At 33.5% G+C, this 12,791-nt stretch overlaps 1 protein-coding gene across 2 annotated transcripts in view; it reads right to left on the reverse strand.

Moving 5' to 3' along the window:
- The window catches only part of LOC143198618 (suppressor APC domain-containing protein 2), a 30,659-nt gene that overhangs the window by 17,283 nt on the left and 585 nt on the right, over positions 1-12,791 (reverse strand). Inside the window, exon 1 of one of the 2 annotated variants that reach the window (XM_076407956.1) lies at positions 3,045-3,315. The exons of the other annotated variant lie outside the window; for it this stretch is intronic. The gene's annotated coding sequence lies outside the window, so the exon portion shown is untranslated. Of the gene's footprint in view, positions 1-3,044; positions 3,316-12,791 lie in introns of those variants that run through there. 2 annotated transcript variants of the gene reach the window in all.

The following is a 12,791-nucleotide window of genomic DNA, read 5'->3' on the forward strand; positions in this document are numbered from 1 at the left end:
ATATATTTTAAAGTCTCCTTTTACCAACTATGGGTTTATCTGGACTGGGCCTAAAGTTTAACGTGGGCTCCGAACCACGGTCTTTAATGCTGAGGGCCTACCGACTGGGGAGTGACCAACTTTAGAAATCATCCCAGAAGACATCCGGTCTTACCCAGCTTGGTTACTGGCGTGACTGGGATCATTTTCCTTGTCGGATTTTACACTTTTGCCTAGAACATTCACAAATTTTAACCAATCACAAACATAAATTTACGACCATGCTCCAGCAGGATTCGAACCCGCGGGTATCGCAGCAGTAGGAGGACCGTCCCATCGCCTTTACCACTGCGCCACCAAGCCGGCTGTCAATAATTTGATTACCTAATTTCGTAATAACATTTAACAACCGTACAACTAACCAATTTTCCTCGGAACAGTTAATAACGCGAATTTTAATGATGGTACTTACCATCGTAATGTGTGATATTTTTGGTATTTAAAACAGTTATCATAAACAGAACTGCACAATTTTAAGACAAAACAAAATAACTCACATCAAACCGTAAATTAAAACAACTTTTTTACAGTTATAATATTATGTATATTTAATAATAGGTTGGTTTTAAGTTAATATCGATAATGATAAGTAAATAAATAATGTATTTATATTGTTAACTCAACGATGATGAATTAAAATTTATTACATTATAATAGGTATTATGACATTCTTCAGTAGAGATTTACTAATTGTTTATTAATAACTTACAATTTCTAAATGTCATGTTAGACACGCCAGGTTGACATAACATAAATTATATTTGCCTTTACTTTTTCACATACTTTCCATTTCATATAAAAAGGATCAAAAAAGACAGGGTACAAGTTAAAATATATTTAATTATTAGAATTCCCACATAGAATTGTTAATTTAGAATTACAGATGAAGGCATTTTTTATGAAGTGAAAATTTCACACGAAGTTGTGAAGCATTGTGGTTAGATACAATAAAAAAATTACAATGAAAGTATCCATTTAGAAATTTTTAAATGTACAAATATCTCAGTTGGTAATATGAATTATTATAGTGTATATGATTGATACATGTACAATACTGAACCTAAATTGGTAATTAAATAATGATTAAAATATGGATTACGTTTTAACAAACAAAATGAATGTAGAAATCATTGTATTGTTGTGATATCTGCACTCAAAATTGAATGCTATTCATTATAATATTTAATCACATATTTAACAAAGAATCAACAATCGTTATTTCTGTTCAGAGATAGTACCTTTATTATATATTTAGATATATAACAGGTTAATTGAACAGTTCCCAGTCTGACACATAGATGGCGCTACTAGAATTAATTCTTTCATTTAATTAATTCATATATTTTTTTAGTTAGCCCCGGCCCTCAAAGGATGCGTGTATACATTTCACAGCGGTCGGATCATTAGTTTGTGAATTATAGCATTTTGAGTGAAGCAAATTTTGTTGTTGTGAAAAAATGGATCAAGTTTCCGGATAATGCCCCAGGAAAATCAATCATCAAAGATTGATATGCTAAGTGTAGACGTGGTGAAATTAGCACAGACAGTGAAGGCAGTGGACGCTCAAAAGAGGTTGTTACCGACGAGAACATTAAAAAAAATCCACAAAATGATTTTGAATGACCATAAATTTAAATTGAATGAAATAGCAGACACTCTAAAGATACCAACTGAACGTGTACATCATATCATTCACGAATATTTGGGTATGAGAAAGCTCTGTGCAAAGTGGGTCCCGCACGAGCTCACTTTTGACCAAAAATAACGACGAGTTAATGATTCGGAACAGTGTTTGAAGATGATCAAGCGTAATAAACCCGAGTTTTTGCGTCGATATATGACAATGGATGAAACATGGCTCCATCATTTCACTCCGAAGTCCAATCGACAGTCATCCGAGTGGACTGCACACGATGAACCCGCTCCAAAGCGTGGGCAAACGCAACAGTTGGCTGGCAAGGTTATGGCGTCTGTATTTTGGGATGTGCATGGAATCATTTTCATTGACTATCTTTAAAAAGGAAGGACCATCAACAGCGACTATTATACAGCGTTATTGGACCGTTTGAAAGACGAAATGTCAAAAAACAGCCGTATTTGAAGAAAAAGAAAGTACTGCTTCACCAAGACAATGCACCGTATCACAAGTCAGTGAAAACGATGGCAAAAATCCATGAATCGGACTTCGAATTGCTTCTTCATCCACCCTATTCTTCAGATCTGGACCCCAGCGATTATATCCTGTTCTCAGATCTCAAAATAATGCTCGCTGGGAATAAATTTTCGGAGAATGAGGCTTATTTTAAAGCAAAGGTCAAATCGTACTACAAAAATGGTATCGAAAGGTTGGAGGTTCGCTATAATCAGTGTATCACCCTTGAAGGGAATTATGGTGAATAGAAAAACTAATTTGGCAATAAAATGTGTTTTACTATGGTAGACCGAGGACTTTTCAATTGACCTGTTATATATTATACAGTGTGACATATGACAAGAAGAAATAAATGTCAGTCATAAAAAGGGTATATAATTATTTATATTATAGCTGTGGCTCTGGCAATATTCTTATATATTCTGCAGTATACGTTATAATGACTGATGATAAATAGATTCAAGTAAGTAACAATTAAAGGACAGGTATGTATGATTATATTTATTTTAGTGTCATTTTTTAGTAAATATTAATTTTTTAATTATGTAGAATAAGATAACTATGAAAACATAAACAATCAGTTACATCAAACAATGATATTTGATAAAATCACGTTTATCAATTATGTAATTGAAACAAATTTGTTATTTACACCTTTGTTTACTTCTTTTTATTGTTTACATTGTACTTTCTGGAAGATAAGAAGGATAAATAATGACGAAAATTTGTTATGAATATAAATACGTTAACGTTCGATTTCGTTCTTAAAACATTCGTTAATTATTTTCATATAGTGAGATAGATCATCGTGACAGTATAGTGATAAAAATGAGAAAGTTCCAGCACAACTTACTTTGCGGTTTAGGATTCTGGAGACGTTTCGTTTACAAACAAAAACTTTCACTGTATAAATTGTCACTCTCTGCCGTTAAGAAAACAACAATCACTCTGGGTATCACCGATGGCCGTTAACGGGATAAATTCGTGTCATCTTTTACGGGTTTTCTACGGGAAAGGAGCGCGACGGTAAAAATTCGCGAAGTTCGATAACCGACCAATGGTGATGGCACGACCGTCGGTTGAGCGATCCGACTGTCCCTCGACGTTTCGTTCTCGGTACTCTCGCTGGCTTGGACCAGGTACTAAACTAGAGATTGAACAGGTATGGGCGACTGTACCAGGTCCGTATTTCGATTGTTGCTTTTTTTCATGTCGCTGCGGTTCGTTACCGTAAGAAAGTAGAACGTTAGTTGGTTTTTATTTGATTTATTCAACTGATGCGTAGTTTTTTGCGGTTTTATTAATTTTTCTCTTTATCATCGTCAGCAACTAGGCGCTTAAGCCTACTGCTGTACCTTACTTTCGTGCGTTTCTAATATTAACAATTAATTGAACTATCTTGTAGCCCTCTTTTTAACAATCTTTTTGGCCATCTATCGTTCTAGTTATGTGTACGTCCCAATTCAACTGTTATGTAACCCAACTTGTGTGTAACCCACCATCAAGGGTACAGATCTGAGTATTGAAGGCGAATTTCGTGAGAAAATTGAAAACGCGCATGAGCAGGACTGAGTTCGGCGAACATTCGTGCCGAATAGGTTTCAAAATTGGTTCAAAGTTGTAGTACGCATGCACTTTGCTTAGTTCCAATGTTCGCCGCTTGACTTTCAGCGCTTGGCGACGAACAGAACGTTGGTCAGGGATTATGAACGACATGACATTTGTCTATAGACATAAGTTTTGATATCGAGAAAATAACTCTGTTTTTCCTTGTAATTTAATTATCTCTATAAAGATTTTTTGAATGATAAATATTTGTTTAATATCTATTAATTATATAATAATACATATAATTAAATAAAAACCTCATAAAAAACAGCAAAAAAGTAAAATATTTATATTTTACGTGCAGGAACCTTGTTATGAAATTAGAAATGATATTTACCTTTGATTTCTATTTTGCAAATTTTTTTTTATAACATCTTTATTAGATACGCTTAGTACAATCTTAATTTACAATTAATTTATTACTACTTTTCCTATATATTTGGATTAATTAACAAGCAAGACGAGTGCGAGAAAATACATCAGTATGTATTCCTCAATTATAAAATTATAATTATTTATTAATTATGAACTTATAGCTATAGTTTACACTAAAGGTATACACTTTATATAAGTTCGTATGGTTTTGTTCGCTTCAATCTCCTGACATCCTGCGCGCTGTCCAGCAGTTATATTGCTTCCACGTTAGTATGATTTAGTAATCTTCTTTCGTGTTTCAAGGCGAAATCTTGGATAACTTCGCAAATCCATTGGATTTCCAGGTCATCGTGCAGTTCTTCGTTGGTTACATAGCGATAGGCATTGGTAATCAATCAAAGAACCTTGTTTTGATAGCGTTGTATGATTAGTTGATTTGAATTTTTTGTGCAACCTCATATTTGCACCCCATAGATCCAAATTGGCTTTATAATTGTATTATAGATCAACCTCTCTGATTTTAGATCAAGTTGAGAGTATCTTCCGACTAACCAGTATAGTTGTTTTATTTTGGTTCTAATGTGTTTTGCTTTTTGTCTAACGTGATGCTTCCAATTTAATCTACCGTCAAGATGTATTTAGCTGATTCTGCTTGAGGAACCGGGAATCCATTAAGTGATATAATTAAGTTTTTATTATTTCGTCTCAATGCAAAATTAACGTGGACAGATTTGGTGCTATTAAGTTGAATTTTCCAATATCTCGCACATTTGTAGATTTTGTTGACTGTTACTAGCACTTTTTCTATTGCCCTAGGTAGAGATATATCTTTTGCCATAATAATTGTGTCGTCAGCAAAGGTTCCAAGTGTTTCTTTTGTTGTTGGAATGTCAGCAGTGTAGAGCAGATACAGGAGAGGTCCTAAGACGCTACCTTGTGAAACTCCAGCCGAAATATTTTTAAATGTCGAGAACGCCATTTCGTGCGATACTCTAAATTTTTTTCCGAATAAATATGACTCCAGCAATTGACAATAGTTACGCGGTAACAATTTGCTCATCTTACAGATTAATCCCAAATGCCAAACCCGATCAAAAGCTTGTGAGGCATCCAGGAATATTGCAGGGCAGTATTTCTTTTCCTCAAACGCTCTTTCAATAGCCGCAGTTACACTGTGCACTTGATCGATTGTTGAATGGTGATTTCGAAAACCAAACTGGAAATCTGGTATTGTCACCAAATGTTTAACACGTTTAAATAGCAGTTTCTCAAATAGCTTTGATATTGCAGGTAGTAGTGAAATAGGCCTGTAAGATTGGTCTTGCTCTGTAGGTTTGTCAGGTTTTTTGAGCATAATTATTTGTGCCACTTTAAAGCATTCCGGGACATGCTTCAGCTTTAAACAGGCTTTAAATATATATGTCCAATTTTGCATATGGTAATTTAAAAAAAACATGTCTTAAAAATATGAGTTGTTTTTCTTATTTTTCATTGAAGGGAATTACATTTATTGAAACTCTCCAAAACTTGTCAAATAATATGCAGAAAGTATTTCACAACTGGTGAAAGAGAAGTTGTTTAATGATAATCTAACATAAAATAATAATTAACAACATAAAAAGTTAAGTTTGCCAAGGGCTGTTGGGACATTATTTTTCGATGTTATTGTTCGGAACATATATGAAAGTTGCGCAAATATTAAAACTTGCAATTAAAAAATGGTTGAAAAAATACAACAATGTTATATTACTACTAATTTTTCAGTGCAATTTTCAATTAATATGTTGTCTTTCCCTGGTCATTATTTACTATATGATGCACATATTATTATTAATTCTTATGGCATTTTTGTTGGTGATATTGTAGTCCTTTTCTTTCTTCAATTTCTATTGTGCTAGCAATTTTGTACAATCTGATTCTTTCTTTAATCAATTTCTTCATCCCCAATTGCATTCTTTTCATTGAAGTATCGAAAGTGCTGTTGTACTCTATAAATATCAAAATTAATGGTTATACTCCAAGGTCTCCTTAAACAAAATATTTTATCTTGACAGTATACCTCCCACCCCTATTAAAAAAATTCATCTAAACCAAAATCGTGGATACATTACTAAAACACTAGTGTAGTGTTTATCTTCAATCAAATTAACGAAGTCATATTAACTTCCTGTACTTTTTATCGAATGCATTATTTATTATTATTATGTTTAACTATCGCTTCAATTTGAGGACCTTCAATATCCAACTGAAGAGAACCATTTGTAACTGTTAATGAGGCCTCGCTGAGGTTTTAGTGATCGTAATGGACATGTTTTTGAATTTTTGTTAAATTAAAGCACCAAAGGTAAATGTTGCAAGAAAATAGGTATTTAATTTAAAAAATGCTACTTATTATAAGTCATGAAAATACGAAGACGTTATGTGTGGATTAGTATGCGAAAAGTTTATACATGTTGGGTAGCGCTTTAGATCTCATCAAAGTCACAATTCGTTGATCATATAGTTAATCCACAGCATTAAAATTGAACAAGAAACATTGAAGCTTGGCTCGTTTGAAGATTTTTGAGATTGGGGTTCCTATTTTGGTAAAAATATTATTTCTAACTTTGGGCATAATCGATCGGAAATTCATGAGAGTATATCAAAGGACGAGAGGTGGAAGTTCAAGAGGGAATGCAATCAGATAAAAATATGACTGTAGCCAATCTAGCTGCTAAAATTCCAATGAATGCTATATTGGATGTAACCCTACCTAAGTTAAGCAGTGTAATAAGCATACTTATTTATATAATATTCAGCAATCAAACCAAAGGAATTCCGCAGATACAAAGCATAAAAGAGACTCTACAAGTATAGAAGCATGGATAAATGAGGTCAAAAATACAGGAGTTGTGTTATATAAGCCACAATCTTAGTTTCTGGGTACTTACCCTACTTTAAATAAAGAAGATTTTATGTTAGATGTTAATCATAATAAGTGAAGGATAATATGAAATGTTAAAAGAACATAGCCATTAATGTATCCGTGTATATTATACACACAGGTTTACAGCATATCGATTTGAATTGCATCCCTTGTTTTTATTGAATATATTGATACAGGGGTTTCCATGCTGTTTTTGCATGTCGAAGGAATTTGAGTTTATTCTACTTATATTATATTCTTTAAATATACGTATCATTTTCAACAACTGGCAACATTGTAAATACAAATCCTTGTGCGCATGCGGGAGATTTTTCAGAACTAGACTCTTGTTACTCTATGCACTTGGTCAATTGTTGAATGTGTGTTGATAAACCCAAGTAGGAAAATTACATAATACATTAATTTCAAAAAAAACCATCAGGATTTTTTATATTTTTTAGTGGATCCATTATAACAACCATAATAAGCTGGACAAATAGATGCATTTTGTTGCTGAGTACCATCCTGCGCGTCAGAGTAACAGTATAGCGGCGCAAGCCGCCTTCGACCTTGTATCTATCTCGGTTTTATCGACGGTTAGTTTGAATTTTCGTTTCGTCGTGTCCGAATATGACCGAGAAAAACAATAACCATAACCGACGAGCTGATGTCATTAGTCATACGGCATAAATACAAATGAGGGGAAAAAATACTACTCAACGTCACTCCAGTGTGTTGTAATTTCCACCGAGTCACACCATAAAATCCGCACATAATAAGGCGCTTGCGAGTTGCATACCGCGGGAAATAAATAACCATTGCAACATTTTATATTGTCTCACGTTATTACACCCATAAAGTAAGTCTTGGACGTTTCTGCCGTTTTATATTTTTTTTTTCATCATTTTCTCATAAACCACATAAATATATCGTAACCGTTTGATACTATCCATTAAAAAACTAAGCTTATTTTTCGACATGGCTTAGTTTTTGTTAATTTTTCACATCACTTTACTTCGTTCCTTATTTTTAGAGTTGTAAATAATCAAGTTAAAAATCTATTATAATTAGCGTTAGTTTTGGATTTAAAAAATACGTTTTTTACTCACTTAGAGTTTATGAAATATTAGTGTGGGAACATAGAGTAATAGAGAGAAAACTCAATAGGGATCTCTGGGAAGTGTTACTAGGGTAATTTGATTGGTCAATTTAAATCTCCATTATAGGCACCTGTAAGAACAATATTTTGCTGTGAAGATATTTGATTGGTTCATTGATGAAGTTTGGCACCTGACAGTCCTAGCGTCAGGTTTAATTGATAATTAATTTTTAGTTTTAAGTTAATGAGGCAATATCGCGACTTGCTGACGTGATACATTTTGATGACGTGCGTTGGCTGTTTTATTGGTAAGACTTCTTGGTAAGGTAACAATTAATATAACTGGATAATTAGTAGTAATAAATACTACTTTTAATTGTAAAATATCCCTAAAATATTTGCAATACTTTAACTTTTTAGAACAATCAGTGTTCAATCATTTTATAGTAGAGGAATTATATATTTAAATTTGATTGCCTTGTTAAGAAAATATTTGTTATGGTGCCATCAATAAATTTAATTGCTACTTTTAGGGGATTTATTACCTTAAAGAAATCTATTTTGTCTAAATTTACAAATAACTACATTTGTTTAACAAATCTTAACCAAGATTGCTTGAAGATTTTTGTTGGAACTATTAGAGGTCATGGAGGTAGAAACAGCATCCTTCCCCTAGTATGTTCGAGAAATTTTTAAAAGGGCTCATCATTTCACATCATTCTCCCGGAGAAAATTGTGAAGAAGATGAACATGTTAGATAACTTATATTCTTTTTTAATGGGAGATCCAGTACCACTTGAGGTTGTTAAATCACCAGTTGAGTCTATATTTTCAGTTCCAGAGAATTTTGCTCTGAGGAAAACGAGTCTAATATTGTATTTTAGTCTTATTTCAGGCTATTTAACAAAACTTCTGAAAAAGAGACAACATGCAATATTTGTCTATATTCTATATTAAGTAGTTCCACAGATAGATAATACTCTAAAATCTAAATATTTTTAAAAAACACATAAATTTTTAGTGTTTCAACTGTCCAATCCATAATGATTTTCAAGACCAAATTTTAAGTTATTATGAGATGTGATTGTATTTTTGGTTTAATGAAGTTAATGCAATATCAACAGGGAAGGATTTAAAGTTTACCTTCAATATATCAAGATAAGTTAGAACTCTAATAGATCCCATAAAATTGATGGCACTAAACATATATGGGAAGGCGTTATAGAAGAATTATAGATATTTTAATATTGCCTAGAATAGAGTTCATAATTGTTTTTTTTTGCTTTTTGTTTATATATATTTATATTATTTACACTTATGTATATTTGTATAGGATTTTATTTTAATAAATTAATTTTAAAATTTAAATTTGATTTTTATTTAAATACTATTGGCCAATAAATGTGACGTCACAAAATAATCAGGGGAAATGGCAGACCAATCAAAGCAAAGTATTTTCCTTACAGGTTTCTACATAACTATTTTAAACTAACCAATCAAATTCGCGTTGTCAGCGCCGCCAATGATTGGACTAAGCGAAACTTTGCCCCACTACTTACCATTGCAGTTGCACACCCCTGGTTTATAAGTTAGATTTATAACCTCTTATCACTTTGACAGGCTCATTCGTTTACGTGTTCGAACTAATCACACATTATTGTGTCTCTTTTTAACTACAGTAAAATGAGAAGGAAAATATTGTCTGATTAGTTCGAACACGTAAACGAATAAGCCTGTCAAAGTCGTCCGACGTATGCAAAATTCTTGAATGTACACAAAGACTTTGAATAGACTGGATATAATGTGACGTGTATATATTGATCGGTTTACATGGCAAGTCTTGGAGTTAATGTTTCAGTGTATTATACGTTCTGTGACGGTTAAAACGAGCAATCGGTGAAATCTGTGATCTCTCAGACTTCGACAGAAAACAAATCGTTGGTGCTCGGTTAGCAGGTGGATCTGGAACGAAAGTAGCTGAATTTTTGAAAGTTTCAAGAGCTATAGTATCCACGATAATGACAGCATTCACGAAACATAGTAAAACATCATCAGCGCAGAGGAATAGTGGGCTAAACCTAAATTAAACTGACAGGGACCGATGAACATAAAGGATTGTGGTTAGATAACATTAAATTTCAGAGGTAAAACTGACAGCAGAACTCAACACTCACTTGATCAATACCGTTTCGACAAAAACTGGACGGCGGGAGCTCGACAAAGCTAACATTCATCGAAGGTCGGCGATTACGCTAAGCTGCGAAAATAATGGCGCAACGATCATAAAAGTTGTACACTTGATTGATGATTTGACATTTGAAGATCACACATCTTCCCTGGCTAGTACAACCGCCAGACCTCAACATAACTGAACCGTGATATTAGAGCAGGGAATGAGGAGTAGACTCTAGGATCTCCAATATTATTGAGGCAATTGGCGAGTGTTTTAATACAACAATGGACCCTTTGGATTTTGGGAATGGGAGCTATTTTGTCCAGCCACAGTAGATATTTGGGTACTCAATAATTTAGCGGAAACAAAATATACTATATTTTTAGTAAAACTTCCCTCAACTTTAATATAGTCATTTCAACGATTTTTCCACGTATAAGAACCAGGCGAATAAGCTGGATCTTGAAACATTTCGTAGTTTCATTCCTCGTTATAATGATGTTTTTTTGAGCTATGTGACTAGGAAACTAGTTGATGGAAAATTATTCTATAATTAATTTTTTCCCCAAATTGGATAATATCAATTAGTCCAAAGTGCACATTAATGATCTTAATTTATTGTTCTACAATTTTGAAACTCCGGAATAGCATCCCAAAAAACTTACCTTTTGCTGCCTAAAGTTTCAACAAAAGCTTATTTTGTATTTTCGCGATTTTTTATATTTCGATGAAAAATTACGATTTTTAGTTACATTAAACGAATAAATGATCTTCCACGAACTTATTGAAAACCCTGGTAATATATACAATTAATCCTTGAAAATTGGGCACACTAAATTAGGTAACACTGGAAATATATTAAATGTAATTGGGTAAGAATTAATAACTAAATGATCTGCAACTGATATATGTAAATGTAATACAGAAAATTGCACAAAAAGTTTAATTATCTATATCAATTAATACTATAATTTTTTACCAGTATCAATTGATCAATGATTGTTAAGACGGCAGGTTTTGTCTACGTAGTATAGTGAAAGGTCTAAAACCGAAGTGGATAGGTCAAGTACCACAAACCATATACTAGTGAGTTAAATAAGGTAGAATTTAATATCAGAACCAGTAACTTTGTTTGAAATTAAGAGGTCAATTGAAAATTCCCCGGCCTACCATAGTAAAATACATTTTTTTGCCAAAATTAGTTTTTTTTTTGTTGAATATAATTCCCTTCAAGGGTGATATACATAATCAGTATATCACCCTTGAAGTGACCCTCCAACTTTTTGATACTATTTTTGTAGTACGATTTGTCCTCCAGTTTCGGCAATCACCTTTTCATTCGACGAAAATTTCTTCCAAGCAAGAACTCTTTCGCTATATAGTATCTGGAGAATACGGTGGATGAGGAAGCAATTCAAAGCCCAATTCAAACACCACTTTCTTTTTAACGGTCCAATAACGCTATGTAATAGTCGCTGTTGATAGTCCTTCCATTTTCAAGGTAGTCAATGAAAATTATTCCATGCGCATCCCAAAATAGCGAAGCCATAACCTTGCCAACCGACTGTTGTGTTTTCTCACGCTTTGGAGCGGGTTCATCGTGTGCAGTCCACTCGGATGCCTGTCTATTGGACTTCGGAGTGAAATGATGGAGCCATGTTTCATCCATTGTCACATATCGACGCAAAAACTTGAGTTTATTACGCTTGATCATCTTCAAACACTGCTCCGAATCATCAACTGGTCGTTGTTTTTGGTCAAAAGCGAGCTCGCCCGGCATCCACTTTGTATTTGAGTTTTCTCATACCCAAATATTCGTGAATGATACAATGTACACGTTAAGTTGATATCTTTAGAGTATCTCCTGTTTCATTCAATTTCAATTTACTCTTTTGGGCGTCCACTGCGTTCACCGTCTTCGGTGCTCATTTCACCACGTCGAAACTTATGCTTTCCTTACTAAGTTTCCAGTAAGATTATATAAAAATCTAGGATTTCATTCCATTCGTTTACACATCGACAGAAGCTAACCAAAAAACATATGGATTTAATTCTAGTAGCTCCATCTAGGTGTCAGGCCGGGGACTTTTCAATTGACCTGTTAACTACTAAATTTCTTTTTTAATCACGTGCTTTATAGTTAATAAACCACCTGTTAAAGTTAACTAGTCTTAGTTTAATAATGACGCGCAAAGTTAATTATTTTGACCTAAAAAGTATTAACATTAATGCACTGTTACTAATTGGCGAAGATAACCGTCCTATCATCTTTTAATAATCATACATGCGACTATTGTCATGCTAAACCGTAAAATGGCGTATGAAAGCCATGGTACAATGCGCCAATGGTATACACGTGCGATCTATGGGTACGTGTCGTACCAGTTTGGGCTAAACCGCAGGTAAAATGTCCACTATTATCTTCTTTGGCAGAGGAGTC

This window comes from Rhynchophorus ferrugineus, unplaced genomic scaffold, assembly GCF_030347505.1.
Source record: "Rhynchophorus ferrugineus isolate W39M unplaced genomic scaffold, kcgeb_rfMv2 rfM6, whole genome shotgun sequence".
NCBI classification, from domain to species: Eukaryota; Metazoa; Arthropoda; class Insecta; order Coleoptera; family Curculionidae; genus Rhynchophorus; species Rhynchophorus ferrugineus.